At 40.6% G+C, this 14,917-nt stretch overlaps 3 long non-coding RNA genes across 4 annotated transcripts; 1 reads left to right on the top strand and 2 right to left on the bottom strand.

Annotated features, from left to right (window-relative positions):
• The first annotated feature begins 1,803 nt into the window (after positions 1 to 1,803).
• Positions 1,804 to 2,767, top strand: LOC109102546. The gene is made up of 3 exons (XR_006157360.1): positions 1,804 to 2,046; positions 2,171 to 2,503; positions 2,626 to 2,767. It is a non-coding gene; the product is annotated as an uncharacterized LOC109102546 (long non-coding RNA).
• Positions 2,589 to 3,562, bottom strand: LOC109076775. The gene is made up of 3 exons (XR_006157358.1): positions 3,198 to 3,562; positions 2,858 to 3,044; positions 2,589 to 2,768 (listed from the first exon to the last, which is right to left on the bottom strand). It is a non-coding gene; the product is annotated as an uncharacterized LOC109076775 (long non-coding RNA).
• Positions 3,563 to 6,566: 3,004 nt separating this feature from the next.
• LOC122140785 lies at positions 6,567 to 11,914 on the bottom strand. 2 transcript variants are annotated; one of them, XR_006157362.1, is made up of 2 exons: positions 11,829 to 11,914; positions 6,567 to 7,617 (listed from the first exon to the last, which is right to left on the bottom strand). It is a non-coding gene; the product is annotated as an uncharacterized LOC122140785 (long non-coding RNA). The 2 variants fall into 2 exon arrangements; XR_006157361.1 differs by lacking the exon at positions 11,829 to 11,914 and adding an exon at positions 7,762 to 7,841.
• Positions 11,915 to 14,917: the final 3,003 nt, after the last annotated feature.

The raw sequence follows: 14,917 nt of genomic DNA, 5'->3' as shown, positions 1-14,917 counted from the left end.
AAAATAGTAAATTCAAAGTATTTGCACCTGGTTAAGAATGCTGATAATGATAATTCAGGTTGATGCAATTTGATTTATTGGGTGATGTAATAGGATAATTTAGAAGTTTTTCATTTTAAATAGTTATTGCTATTTGGGCCAGTTGGTGTCGCCAAAACACATACTCTTCTAAAAGAGTGCGCACGGTCAAGAGCATCCTTACGGTGCGCACTTATTTACGGCAAGTTTATTTTTTATAAATCCCGATATGTGCGTGGAAAAATGCGTACGCATATTTCTATGCCCATTTTGTGCGTACGCAATGTTTATACATCAGGCCCCTGGAACGCACTGATGGACCGCAACCTCGTGCAGTATGAACGCTGGAATCCGTTAACATGGGTGCGTAAAAAAAATACGCAACGCATACGCACTGCAGACGGAGTATGTGTGAAACAGGCGTTATAACGTCTATTTGGAGGGCTTCATATTAGATTTGGATCATTTAAAGATCGGGGCTGGAAACGTACGTACGCCAGTTTCCCACGCAAAGGTTGTGATCTATAAAAAAACAAACTTGACGGGAGAATGTGCGCACCTTTAAGCAAACTTTGAGCCGTGCGTACGCACATTCTGGAGACAAAGGGAATTGGCGACACCGATGGTGAGGTCGTGAACTGAAGTTAGATTGTAGAAAATAAATGTGAGAAGAACGATTATAAGAATGAATGACATTTAATTTTCACTCCATTTCATACGTTGAGTTATATCCACATTATCATGAATATTAAATCCAACAGTGTTATTTGTGCCGATTGTTTTAGGCTATATACATCTAGTAAAATCCAAACGTAATTCAAAAATGTATTAAAAGTAAAATAAAATAATAATCAGCGCTGCCTTACAGTCACATTGTCCACAACGGGAGCACAGGAGGACATGGCGCGATACATGTGATAGGCCTACAGAATAGCATGAAATACCCTTTTATTAGAGAACTGCAGAACACAGTGTAAAAAGGAAATATTTTCCTTAATGTACATAGCCTATATCATAAAATGTCAAAGTCTGCAAATACAGTCATGAAGCACAATCGCTACTCATCATCGGTCCTAAACTATTACGGTGTTCATTACAAAACCAGTCAAGAAGCATGTGTTCACTATAACATTTTCGTCTTAAATTTTCGCCCACAAATTAATTAAGTGATTTTGTCAAGGTGTTAACGATCAGTCTATTTGCTAGAACATATAAATTCTCCGGTGACCGGGTATGTAATGCTTCATGATGGCACTCCTGGCACTGTTGGAGGATTACGCTAATGGCAGAATAAGGAGAGAACGAGTTTTCAGGGACCATGATGATTTTCCTGGCCCATGATGATGACTGGCTAATAAGCCGATTTAGATTCCCTAGAGCTGTGCTCTTGGATCTATGTGCTGAATTGGGTCCAGTATTAGAGAGGGCAACACGCCGGAACCATGCCATCCCAGTCCAAATACAAGTCCTCACCACTCTGGGGTTCTTGGCAACCGGCTGTTTTTTCCAGCGGGAATTTGGCAGACAGGTAAATTAATAATATAAAAAAACTATAAGTAATCCTCAAATTTGTCTCTAAGACCTTTTTGTATATGAAATAATTCTATTGGAATCTATCATCTCACCCTATAGGTCTGGTATATCACAGCCGTCCCTGAGTGCCATAATATCTGTCGTTTTAAATGGTATACTTAATATGGTTAGTCGATACATCAGGTTCCCCTACACTGTGCGAGAACAGGCCGAAACTTAAAACGCAATTTGCAGCAATGTCTGGTTTCACAAATGTAATCGGCGCAATTGACTGCACTCATGTTGCTATAAGGGCACCATCTGAAAATGAATTTGCTTATGTTAATAGAAAGCATGTGCATTCTATTAATGTGCAAATCATATGTGACTCCAACATGACCCTCACAAACATTGTGGCACGCTGGCCTGGTTCAACACATGATTCCTTTATCTTGACACATAGCAGTGTAGGGAACAGACTAAATGCAGGCGCAGTACGTGATGGCTGGCTTCTTGGTGAGTTTAACAATATTAAAAAGTAGAAACCGTAACAATTGTTTTTAATATAATTATAACCTGCAGGCGACAGTGGCTACCCCCCTGAGACGCTGGCTCCTCACCCCATTTTTTAAACCCGCAGAGCGCAGAGGAAACTCATTATAACGAGGTCCACTCTCGTGCCCGCGCAGTTGTGGAGCGTGCCATCGGCATCCTGAAATGCAGATGGCGTGCTCTGGATGCCTCGGGTGGCAGACTTTTATACCATCCAGCAAAAGTGTGCAAGATTGTCAGGGCGTGTGGTGTTTTGCACAATATAGCACTGAGAAACGGTATTCCTCTCCCTCCTGATCTCCCTCTACCCCAGCATTACGACCCCGAGCCACAGCCCCCTGGCCGACAAGAGGGATATCAACGAGGTGCAAGAATCCGTGAGGATGTCATGCGGCGTTTGTAAAGAAAGACAAAACTCAAGGTTCATGTTTTAACTGCATCTTTTAATGATTGTGTGCAATTTCTTGCATCACTTCTCTCATCTGCCGTAGCTCATCTGCCAACCCCGTTGACAGCGTTTATTGTCTCTCGCTGTAACTGCAGGACTGCGTCAGTGAGTACCCGACCACTTTTGGACGTGCCAGACGCAGAAGGGGCACTGCTTTGAGCCGGACGCTGTGCATCTGCATCTGAGAACCCCTCACCCTGAACCTCCTGTTCATTTACAGCTTCAGACTCCGGAAGGACTGGAGGACAAACAATTTGGCAACATTTATCCATTTATCACCCCACACACTCAAATGTACAGCGTTAATGATTAAAAATCGGTTTTAACCTTGCTCCTCTGTGGTTTCAGTCACGTCAGTGTCTCCCTCCTTTTCCGACACAATACCACACACGCTGACCTCCCCAATTATAGCCGCGATTTTGCTGTCCACTGATGTGAGATCAGCTGTACATGGGCCCCCACCAGTTGCAGCCACGCTCTGGCGGTGGGAGGACAGTTTTCTCTTTGCCTCCACCTTGAATGAATGAGAATCTTTATTTCACATATTTTGCATACTGTAAGCACATGTAAATAAAACTTTTTGAAAATCAATATTGCTATTTATATAGGTATATAGCCTAATAAAACACAAATGTAATATGTTGGTAAAAAAAAAATTTGTATATACCTTCAGGTCGGACCATTTTTTCTTTAATTCTGCAACTGTCCGTTCTGTCCCACTGACACAATTGACGGCAGAAGCAATACTTTGCCACTCGCACTGCTTCTTTTTATTAGTGACCCCACTGCTGTGGCCACCAAAATAACACAGTTTTCCGAGCCTCCACCTCCCCTACAAGTGTTTCAATCTCAGTATCTGAGAAATTACGTTTTTTCCTCTTTTCTCACCTGTCGCCATTATTAAAATTAGGCTAACAGAAATGCACGTTTTCACTTTCTTGGATTAATTAATTGGCGGGTCGCATGCCAGTTTTCCAGGTATATATGGGATTCCACTCTCATTTACATGCTGATCAGCAATCATGAGGTGATTTGCATGACTATTTATGGTTAAAAATGGGGCGTGTACAGGGCGGGATATGAGGCTGGTTCACGTACGCACATCTGCGGGTGATCTGTGATTTATAAAGGGAACATTGCTTACAGGTGTGCGTACGCACGGTTTTATAAATCGGAATATTTTTTGGTGTACGCCATTTTTGGCTTTTGGGCGCACGTAAACTTTTAGTAAAGATCCTACGCATAGTTTTATAAATGAGACCCCAGAGTAGTAATGATTATTTTGGTGCGTCCGAAATCGCGTACTATGTGAGTAGGTACTACATTTAAATTAGAACGTACTTCACGACCGTTAAAAAAGTACGTTCTATATAGTATGAATACGGGTAGTATGAATGGAGTCCGGACGTACTACATGCGCCATATTGGAAATGTCACGTGACATACGGTATCATAACAGCGAAAATTTAAAGAGCCCATTCCATTGACTGCACCAACTGCGAGCGATGTTTTTAGTTCTGCTTTCTGCCTTCATCGGCGTTTTTACGTCGTTCGGGTTCACAGTCCAGAGGAGGCGTCGGTCAGCTACTCGCAGATCACGCCTTCGTCGAGAGCTTTTACGGAATTTCTCAAATAACGTAAGTATCATCATTTATTTAGCTAATAAATTTTACCTCAGAAAAACACACAACCCTGTGAACGATGACAGATGTTGATTTTTGGCAAGGATTAAAGTAATTTATTTACTTGTGCTATTATCATCGATGAATAAACATGAATGAATCAATAGAGTTAACGTTACATATGTAACTTATGTGTGTATCTTTATTGATTCATTCATTGTTCAATTTTAATAGCAATTTTAAATTTAATTTTAATGGCAATAGCTCTTTTTCATTAACATTAGTGAAATAACTTAACTTAAATATACAAGCTTGATCAATTTAATTATTTTTTTGTCAAAAAATTGATTTTAATTTTTAATATTTTAATAATTTCTCCTATAATTCTAGGAGAAAATTGCAATTGACACTTAGAGGCTTTTACATCTGATGTCTTCATTATATTTATAATATATATAATATATATATATAATATATACACGCATACATATATTCAAATACATCATGCATAAGAAATGGATCGTATACATATAAATACAGACATACTATATTTATAAATAAGCCAACACAAGAAACAAGTATCTTGTTAATTAAAGTTGTATTCTAAAATAAAACTATATACATGTTTACAGATTGTGAGCCCTACAATCTACTGCCACCTGAATGCTGCTGTGCCAATTCTTCGGATGTATTTTGAAGATGGAGCTGACCTCCGCCCCAAACTCCGACTTTCACGGCAGTCCATCCAATCCTTGATTGCTGCAGTGAAACCTGAATGCGACCATGGCTGGGAAAAGGACGTTGAGGTGCTGGTGTTCCTTTACTGGCTGGCCCATGCAGCATCATACCGGGTAGTGTCACTCACCTTTGACATCCCGAAGTCTACTGTGCACGACATTGTGCACAGAATGAGCAAGGCAGTCATCGGGATTTTGAGGCAACTCATCGCTTTCCCCAGTGCGGATGACCTGGAGGCGGTGGGAGCAGGTTTTGCCCAGCTGGCAGGGTCTCCAGCTTTCAGAGTAGTAGCTGGTGCTATAGATGGCTGTCACATCCGCATTAAACCACCAGCAAGTGATGTGCAGTGCTACTTTAATCGGAAGCTCTTTAATTCTGTACAGCTGCAGGCCATCACTGACCACCAGGGGAAGTTCCTCGACATTTTTGTGGGGTATCCTGGGTCTGTGCACGATGCCAGGGTGCTGAAGAACAGCCCTGTGTACACTGGCCGCCTGTTTCCACCTGCAGGAAAATGCATCCTTGGAGATGGTGGGTATCCTTGCCTGAGTGCGCCCATCTGCCTCATGACGCCATACAGAGAGCCTGTACAGAATGCTGTACAGGCTCGCTACAACAGGAAGCATTCTCGTGCACGGAACATCGTCGAGAGGGCCTTCGGGATGCTGAAAAAACACGCTGGCGTTCCATTTTTTTTCAAGGCACTGGAAGTCAGCCCTGCTTTTTGTGCCAGATGTCATAGCATGCTGTACGGTGCTCCACAACCTCTGTCTTAGTAATGGGGACATAGTTGATCCAGAAGTTGCGGAGGATGACGATGGCCCACCTGAACCCTGCAACACAGAAGGCAGCGCAGGAGAGCATGTGCGGGACAATTTAGCTGCAGCGGTGTCTGCACCTGGCAACTGTGTGCCTGCTCTTCATGAGCACGATTACCTGTAGGACACTTAACACAGGTTAAAATCAGTTCTTGTTCTTATTGACAGTGTTCCAGCTTGTCTATGTTAGTTATTATGTAAATAGTTAGGTGTGTGTGTGTGGGCACAGCCCACAGGGTGCTGTGATGCGTACAGTGCAGTAGTAGTAGTTAGAGAGGTGCATGGCCATCTGTGTGCATCCCTCTGTCTTACAGCTCACTGCCGCAGGACAAAACCTCTCCATCACCAAGACTCCTGTCGGGCCTCCTCGCGGCTGCACATGGTAACTGGGGATATTGCAGACCCAGGCTAATCGACAGGGGATCTCGGAGCTACAGTGGTCCCTAGAGGTGACAACCCACCAACCACTGGCACACTGCCTTAGGCTGTGTGTGAATTTGTATACCAAATCTTTAACATTCTAACTACATATCACATACTTGAGCTTAATTACAAATTATTTACTTCAAATCCAAATCCAAAATTACCCAAGGTGTAAAGTCCTCATCTTGTACACATGCTTTGAAAGGAACATATATTGAGTTATTTTAAAGCGATGCCCTACAAATGACATTGCTAGTATCAAAGTCCCTTTAGATCTTTAAGAAAACCTGTGAAAATTACCTTACTGAAGCTGCTGAAGTTAATTTTCTTTCCTCATCATGACACTATAATAAAAATGTTCTTTAATACTACTTTTCTTTTGGTGGTGCTTTAAGCTCTATTATAGTACTTTATGCCAAAAATTATGTGATTTTGTTTTGTTTTAAGCTTTGTATTCTGTATCCGTTTAAAAGTTAAATACACAAAAATAAAACAAATACATTTTACCGGTGTCTGAAGTGTGTGGGCATTTCTCTACAGTGCGGCACTTGTTTCAAAAACCATCTGGAATCTGCTACAAAATACAAAACACTTACAAAATATTAATTACTCAATGCCACATATTAAGCACTTTACAACTGACAATCTAGCTAATGCAAATCCCTGGGAATTAAGTGTTTTGTAATAAAACTTGCAAAACCAGCATGACACAACTTACTAACAAATAAATGAAAGAGAGTGTGTATCATTTGATTCTTTTATTTTTTTTGCAATTATTTCTAACAGCTGAAGAAATCTTTCCTCTCTCTCTTTTGTCTCCCTTTCTCTCTCTCTCACTTCTCTGTCTCTTCTTTCTTCTCTTTCTCTGGCCTCCTGTTCTAGTCTCTTCTCATGCTCTCGTCGCTCTTTTTCTTTTCTTTCCTCCTTTTCCTCCATCTCTCTCCATCGCCTCTCCTCCCTTTCAATGGCATCTCTTTCTCTTTCAGCTTCCCTCTCCTCCATCTCTCGGATCAGCTCCTCAAAATCTTTCCTTTTCCTCCCTACTCTTTCACGCTCTAACCTCACTGAGGATGGAGAGGTAACAGCAACATCCGGGCCAGATGAGGCAATAAGGGTGGGTGGTGTGATGGAGGGTCTGCCCCCTATTGCCTCATCCATGGCAGAATACCATTTCCAGGATGCTGCTGTAACCCCCCCCCCATCCTCAGTGCTCACCCCAGTCTGTGGACATTTCAGATCCTACAAATATTTGAAAACAGAATATCAAGACAGTCAATTACATTGTAAAACATATGATTTGTTAAATGATCGCATTACAGGGCCAAACATGAGCATGATTCAATCATGACAGAATTCTCATTTTAGGGTGAACTACAATAATAATAAAAAAAATCTTACTTTATATTTTTGTTTAAGGTTCTCCCATTTTTTTTTTATCTGAAGAGCAGACATTTTGCCCTCCAGCCTCTGCTCTGTGATAAAAACTCTGCAATAAATGCACAGAAATCAAGCATAAAAGGAATTTAGTAAGAGCTTGAGTAGAAATTTTAACATCTACAACTAACTTACCATTTGAATCTACACTAGAATAAATTAACATATTACATTTGTCTTGTATAACGTTACTTACTCAAAACCTTTAATTGCAGCATTTCTCTCTTTCCAGTGAAGAGGGCTTCGTTAGCCACTCTCCACTGTATTAGAGCACGGGTGTGTTCATCAGTCCCTGCAAAATCAGCACAGACGTGATGAAACCATGGTCAATCTATTAATGTTACATGGAAAAGCTGAGGTAACTTGTTAAACAGTTGTTAACAACAGCGTGCTATGTAACCAACAAATAGTGGCATAATATCAACACTGGTAAAGGAGAAATAAAAACGTTTTAGTTTACTGCAGTTTTGTAACCATCTCATTAAACTGCTAAACAACGAACGTCTTTGTTTAAAGAAAACAGTGTTAGGTTAGATGATTTACATTAGCCCGGACTATTCCGTAATAATAATGATAAAACTATATTTTTTCTGAATTGGCTGGAAAAGGACACCCTCAATTTACATTTTTTAAACTTTTTTAACAAGATAACCGTTTACTTATATGATGTTAAACAAATACAATTTAACCACAAAAAAACAAAAAAATTTTTATAAAGAACTACACACTTGTATAGAGCCGCGTCTCCGCTTTCCGCCATTTTCAAAAATAACGACGACAAATCCTCCCCCGAGGCATCATGGGATAGTAAAGTGTCCACCGTATGCGCACTTCGGAATCTCTCCGGAAGTAGTAGGTCATCCGGGTACTTTTCGCCTACTGTTTTTCGAATTCTATGATTTCGGACATACTACTCTGCTCGCGTACTGTTTTTCGCATACTATATAGTAGGGAAGTATTCGATTTCGGACGCAGCGCCGCTGTCGCTGCTTAGAAGTGCAACATTGTAAAGGGTCCGTCTGAAACAGTGTGCCGCGGCCGCGGTGCAGCATAACGTTCCGAACATTGAGTAATTAAATACATTGGTATGGCGGTATCTTAAAAATTAATATCGTAACGAAAATATACACCGGTTTTCGGTGTAAACCGGTATACCGCCCAGCACTATCCCAGCTACAGAAGGAAGTTCACACTTTGTATGCCATGCATTAAGCATTTAAGAAAATTGATAGTAAAGTCCAATAAGTGCCAGTAGTCTAAATACAATTTATTATATGAAAGTAGCATAAAAACATAAATAATTATAAACAGAGGTACATAAGTATGAAGAAAATTGATAGAGTCTCCGACTTTCACGGCAGTCCATCCAATCCTTGATTGCTGCAGTGAAACCTGAATGCGACCATGGCTGGGCAAAAGGACGTTGAGGTGCGGTGTTCCTTTACTGGCTGGCCCATGCAGCCTCATACATACCGGGATAGTGTCACTCACCTTTTTGGACAGCCCCGAAGTCTACTGTGCACGACATTGTGCCCAGAATGAGCAAGGCAGTCATCAAGGGATTTGAGGCAACTCATCGCTTTCCCCCCCCCCAGTGCGGATGACCTGGAGGCGGTGGGAGCAGGTTTTGCCCAGCTGGCAGGGTCTCCAGCTTTCAGAGTAGTAGCTGGTGCTATAGATGGCTGTCACAATCCGCATTGTAAACCACCAGCAAGTGATGTGCAGTGCTACTTTAAATCGGAAGCTCTTTAATTCTGTACAGCTGCAGGCCATCACTGCCCACCAGGGGAAGTTCCTCGACATTTTTGTGGGGTATCCTGGGTCTGTGCGCGATGCCAGGGTGCTGAAGAACAGCCCTGTGTACACTGGCCGCCTGTTTCCACCTGCAGAAAATGCATCCTTGGAGATGGGGGGGGTGGGTATCCGTGCCTGAGTGCGCCCATCTGCCTCATGACGCCATACAGAGAGCCTGTACAGAATGCTGTACAGGCTCGCTACAACAGGAAGCATTCTCGGCACGGAACATCGTCGAGAGGGCCTTCGGGATGCGGAAAACACGCTGGCGTTCCATCTTTTTTCAAGGCACTGGAAGTCAGCCCTGCTTTTGTGCCAGATGTCATAGCATGCTGTACGGTGCTTCCACAACCTCTGTCTTAGTAATGGGGACATAGTTGATCCAGAAGTTGCGGAGGATGGCGATGGCCCACCTGAACCCTGCAACACAGAAGCCAGCGCAGGAGAGCATGTGCGGGACGATTTAGCTGCAGCGGTGGTCTGCACCTGGCAACTGTGTGCCTGCTCTTCATGAGCACGATTACCTGTAGGACACTTAACACAGGTTTAAAATCAGTTCTTGTTCTTATTGACAGTGTTCCAGCTTGTCTATGTTAGTTATTATGTAAATAGTTAGGTGTGTGTGTGGTGGGCACAGCCACAGGGTGCTGTGATGCGTACAGTGCAGTAGTAGTAGTTAGAGAGGTGCATGGCCATCTGTGTGCATCCCTCTGTCTTACAGCTCACTGCCGCTGGACAAAGCCTCTCCATCACCAAGACTCCTGTCGGGCCTCCTCGCGGCTGCACATGGTAACTGGGGATATTGCAGACCCAGGCTAATCGACAGGGGATCTCGGAGCTACAGTGGTCCCTAGAGGTGACACCCACCAACCACTGGCACACTGCCTTAGGCTGTGTGTGAATTTGTATACCAAATCTTTAACATTCTAACTACATATCACATACTTGAGCTTAATTACAAATTATTTACTTCAAATCCAAATCCAAAATTACCCAAGGTGTAAAGTCCTCATCTTGTACACATGCTTTGAAAGGAACATATATTGAGTTATTTTAAAAGCGATGCCCTACAATGACATTGCTAGTATCAAAGTCCCTTTAGATCTTTAAGAAACCTGTGAAAATTACCTTACTGAAGCTGCTGAAGTTAATTTTCTTTCCTCATCATGACACTATAATAAAAATGTAAAAATACTTTTTCTTTTGGTGGTGCTTTAAGCTCTATTATAGTACTTTATGCCAAAATTATGTGATTTTGTTTTGTTTTAAGCTTTGTATTCTGTATCCGTTTAAAAGTTAAATACACAAAAATAAAACAAATACATTTTAACCGGTGTCTGAAGTGTGTGGGCATTTCTCTACAGTGCGGCACTTGTTTTCAAAACCATCTGGAAATCTGCTACAAAAATACAAAACACTTAAAAAATATTAATTACTCAATGCCACATATTAAGCACTTTACAACTGACAATCTAGCTAATGCAAATCCCTGGGAATTAAGTGTTTTGTAATAAAACTTGCAAAACCAGCATGACACACAACTTACTAACCAATAAATGAAAGAGAGTGTGTATCATTTGATTCCTTTATTTTTTTGCAATTAGTTCTAACAGCTGAAGAAATCTTTCCTCTCTCTCTTTTGTCTCCCTTTCTCTCTCTCTCTCACTTCTCTGTCTCTTCTTTCTTCTCTTTATCTGGCTTCCTGTTCTAGTCTCTTCTCATGCTCTCGTCGCTCTTTTTCTTTTCTTTCCCTCCTTTTCCTCCATCTCTCTCCATCGCCTCTCCTCCCTTTCAATGGCATCATCTCTTCTCTTTCAGCTTCCCTCTCCTCCATCTCTCGGATCAGCTCCTCAAAATCTTTTCCTTTTTCCTCCCTACTCTTTCACGCTCTAACCTCACTGAGGATATGGAGAGGTAACAGCAACATCCGGGCCAGATGAGGCAATAAGGGTGGGTGGTGTGATGGAGGGTCTGCCCCCTATTGCCTCATCCATGGCAGAATACCATTTTCCAGGATGCTGCTGTAACCCCCCCCCCATCCTCAGGTGCTCACCCCAGTCGTGTGGACATTTCAGATCCTACAAATATTTGAAAACAGAATATCAAGACAGTCAATTACATTGTAAAACATATCATTTGTTAAATGATCGCATTACAGGCCAAACATGAGCATGATTCAATCATGACAGAATTCTCATTTAGGGTGAACTACAATAATAATAAAAAAAAAAATCTTACTTTATATTTTTGTTTAAGGTTCTCCCATTTTTTTTTTATCTGAAGAGCAGACATTTTGCCCTCCAGCCTCTGCTCTGTGATAAAAAACTCTGCAATAAATGCACAGAAATCAAGCATAAAAGGAATTTAGTAAGAGCTTGAGTAGAAATTTTAACATCTACAACTAACTTACCATTGAATCTACACTAGAATAATTAACATATTACATTTGTCTTGTATAACGTTACTTACTCAAAACCTTTAATTGCAGCATTTCTCTTTCCAGTGAAGAGGGCTTCATTAGCCAACTCTCCACTGTATTAGAGCACGGGTGTGTTCATCAGTCCCCTGCAAAATCAGCACAGACGTGATGAACCATGGTCAATCTATTAATGTTACATGGAAAAGCTGAGGTAACTTGTTAACAGTTGTTAACACAGCAGCTTGCTATGTAACCAACAAATAGTGCATAATATCAACACTGGTAAAGGAGAAATAAAAACGTTTTTAGTTTACTGCAGTTTTGTAACCATCTCATTAAACTGCTAAACAACGAACGTCTTTGTTTAAAGAAAACAGTGTTAGTTAGATGATTTACATTAGCCCGGACTATTCCGTAATAATAATGATAAAACTATATTTTTTCTGAATTGGCTGGAAAAGGACACCCTCAATTTACATTTTTTAAACTTTAACAAGATAACCGTTTACTTATATGATGTTAAACAAATACAATTTAACCACAAAAAAACAAAAATTGTTTTATAAAGAACTTACACTTGAATAGAGCCGCGTCTCCGCCTTTCCGCCCATTTTCAAAAATAACGACGACAAATCCTCCCCCGAGGCATCATGGGATAGTAAAGTGTCCACCGTATGTGCACTTCGGAATCTCTCCGGAAGTAGTAGGTCATCCGGGTACTTTTTTCGCCTACTGTTTTTCGAATTCTATGATTTCGGACATACTACTCTGCTCGCGTACTGTTTTTCGCATACTATATAGTAGGGAAGTATTCGATTTCGGACGCAGCGCTCGCGTACTGTTTTTTGGATGTTATATATTGTGGAGGGTCCGTCTGAAGCTGCTTAGACGCGGCCGCGGCGCAGCGCAGCATACGTTCCGAACATTGAGTAATTAAATACATCGGTATGGCGGTATCTTAAAAATTAATATCGTAACGAAAATATACACCGGTTTTCGGTGTAAACCGGTATACCGCCCAGCACTATCCCAGCTACAGAAGGAAGTTCACACTTTGTATGCCATGCATTAAGCATTTAAGAAAATTGATAGTAAAGTCCAATAAGTGCCAGTAGTCTAAATACAATTTATTATATGAAAGTAGCATAAAAACATAAATAATTATAAACAGAGGTACATAAGTATGAACTGAAATACATAAGTATGTCATGAAAAAGTTGTATAAAAATAAAGCATATATCTTTGTTATGCACTGCTATTAAAACAATAGATAAATAACAAAAGTGTCTTTTCTGTTCTCGTTCAATATAGAGGAAAGTCTTCATGATCCTGTATACACACACAGATAAAATAGATAATATTACATAAGATCAAGACATTTATGCTCAAATTTAAAGTCGGCATGAAAATGAAATTGCATCTTATTTTTATTTTTACTTTTACTTTCCTCTTCTTACTTACCAGCTATATAAACGAAATAAATAAATAAATAAATAAATAAATAAATGTAGCGTGGGACTTGATTTGGTCTATCGGAAATCGATTGGAACATTTTTATATATATATACAGTGCCCTCCATAAGTATTGGAACAGTAAAGACAAAATTGTTCTGTTTGCTGTGGAGTCAAGAAATCTGTAAATATGATTAAAAAAGATGAATATGAGACAAAACTACAGAATGTCACATTTTATTATCCGGGTGATTCAACACAAAGATGTTTTACCACCTAAGAAGATCAGCACTGTTAGAGTTTCATCTCCCTATCTGATGTGAGCATAAGTATTGGAACAGTTGCCTCACAGGTCTTTCTAAGTGTTCAGCTGTGTCCTGTTGCATTAATTCTTCAGATATTAAAAGCAGGGAACGTGTCTTATCAGTTATATCCATTGCTTCTGCATTCTAAGACTTGCATTCGATGATGACACACAGAAACCAGGATGAAGACGAGGAACCTGACTCTGAAAGAAAAGCAAGCAATTTGGATGCTAAAAGAAGAGTTTGGAAACTACCGGCGACATCAGCAACCAACGACGACCTGATCGGCTGAGAAAAACAACAGTAGTTGATGACAGACAACTCATAAAAGCTGTGAAAATGAACCCTAAAATACATGTCTGTAAAATCACCAAAAACCTCCAGAAAGCTGGGGTGATGCTCTACAGTCCACATGAGAATTTGACACAGAATTACAGAAGCTACACAGCAAGATGTAAACCTCTGATCAGTACCAAAAATAGAAAGGCAAGATTCTTCACAAATGTGAGCCAGTAGAGTTTTGGAGTTGATGGACAGATGAGACAAAGATGAACCTTTATCTAAGTGATTGGAAAGCAAAAGTGTGGAGAAAGAAGGGAACTGCAAATGATCCTCAGGCACACAACCTCATCTGTAAAGCTTGGTGGAGGTGGTGTCATGGCATGGGCATGCATGGCTGTCTCTAGAACAGGACCTCTTACTTTTAATGATGACTTAATGTATGATGGAAGTAGCAGAATGAATTTGGAAGGGTCTTTGCTACCAATATTCAAGAAAATGCCACCAAACTCATTAGAAAGCACTTCATATTGGATCAGGACAATGACCCAAAACACCCTGCCAGTTCAGTTAAGGACTTTATCAGGGCAAAGAAATGTAAAGTCTTAGATTGCTCAAATCAATCTCCAGATTCAAATCAGATTGAACATTAATTTCACCAGCTGAAGAGGAGACTAAAGACAGAAACTCCTCAAAACAAGCAACAGTTGGAATCGGCTGCATTAAAGGCTGGGAAAAGCATTTCAAAGCATAAGACCAAGTGTCTGGTAATGTCTATGGGTTGCAGACTCATTGCTCTGATTGCATGCAAGGGATCTGCAACTAAATATTAGCTTTTAATCTTTTACATCTTCCTTAAATTCAACTGTTCCAATACTTATGCCCACATCAAATAGTGGGATGAACTCTAAAAGTGCTGTCCTTTTTATTTGGTAAAACATGTATGTGTCGAAAGACCTAATAATAAAATGTGACATTCTGTAGTTTTATTGCATATTCATCTTTTAATCATATTTGCAACAAATATCTTGACTCCACAGCAGAGGAAGCAATTTTGTCTTTACTGTTCCAGATTATGGAGGGCACGTGGTGGGCCGTTATCG

This window comes from Cyprinus carpio, chromosome A4 (genome assembly GCF_018340385.1).
Source record: "Cyprinus carpio isolate SPL01 chromosome A4, ASM1834038v1, whole genome shotgun sequence".
NCBI classification, from domain to species: Eukaryota; Metazoa; Chordata; class Actinopteri; order Cypriniformes; family Cyprinidae; genus Cyprinus; species Cyprinus carpio.
This window is presented reverse-complemented; position numbering and strand designations above follow the sequence as displayed.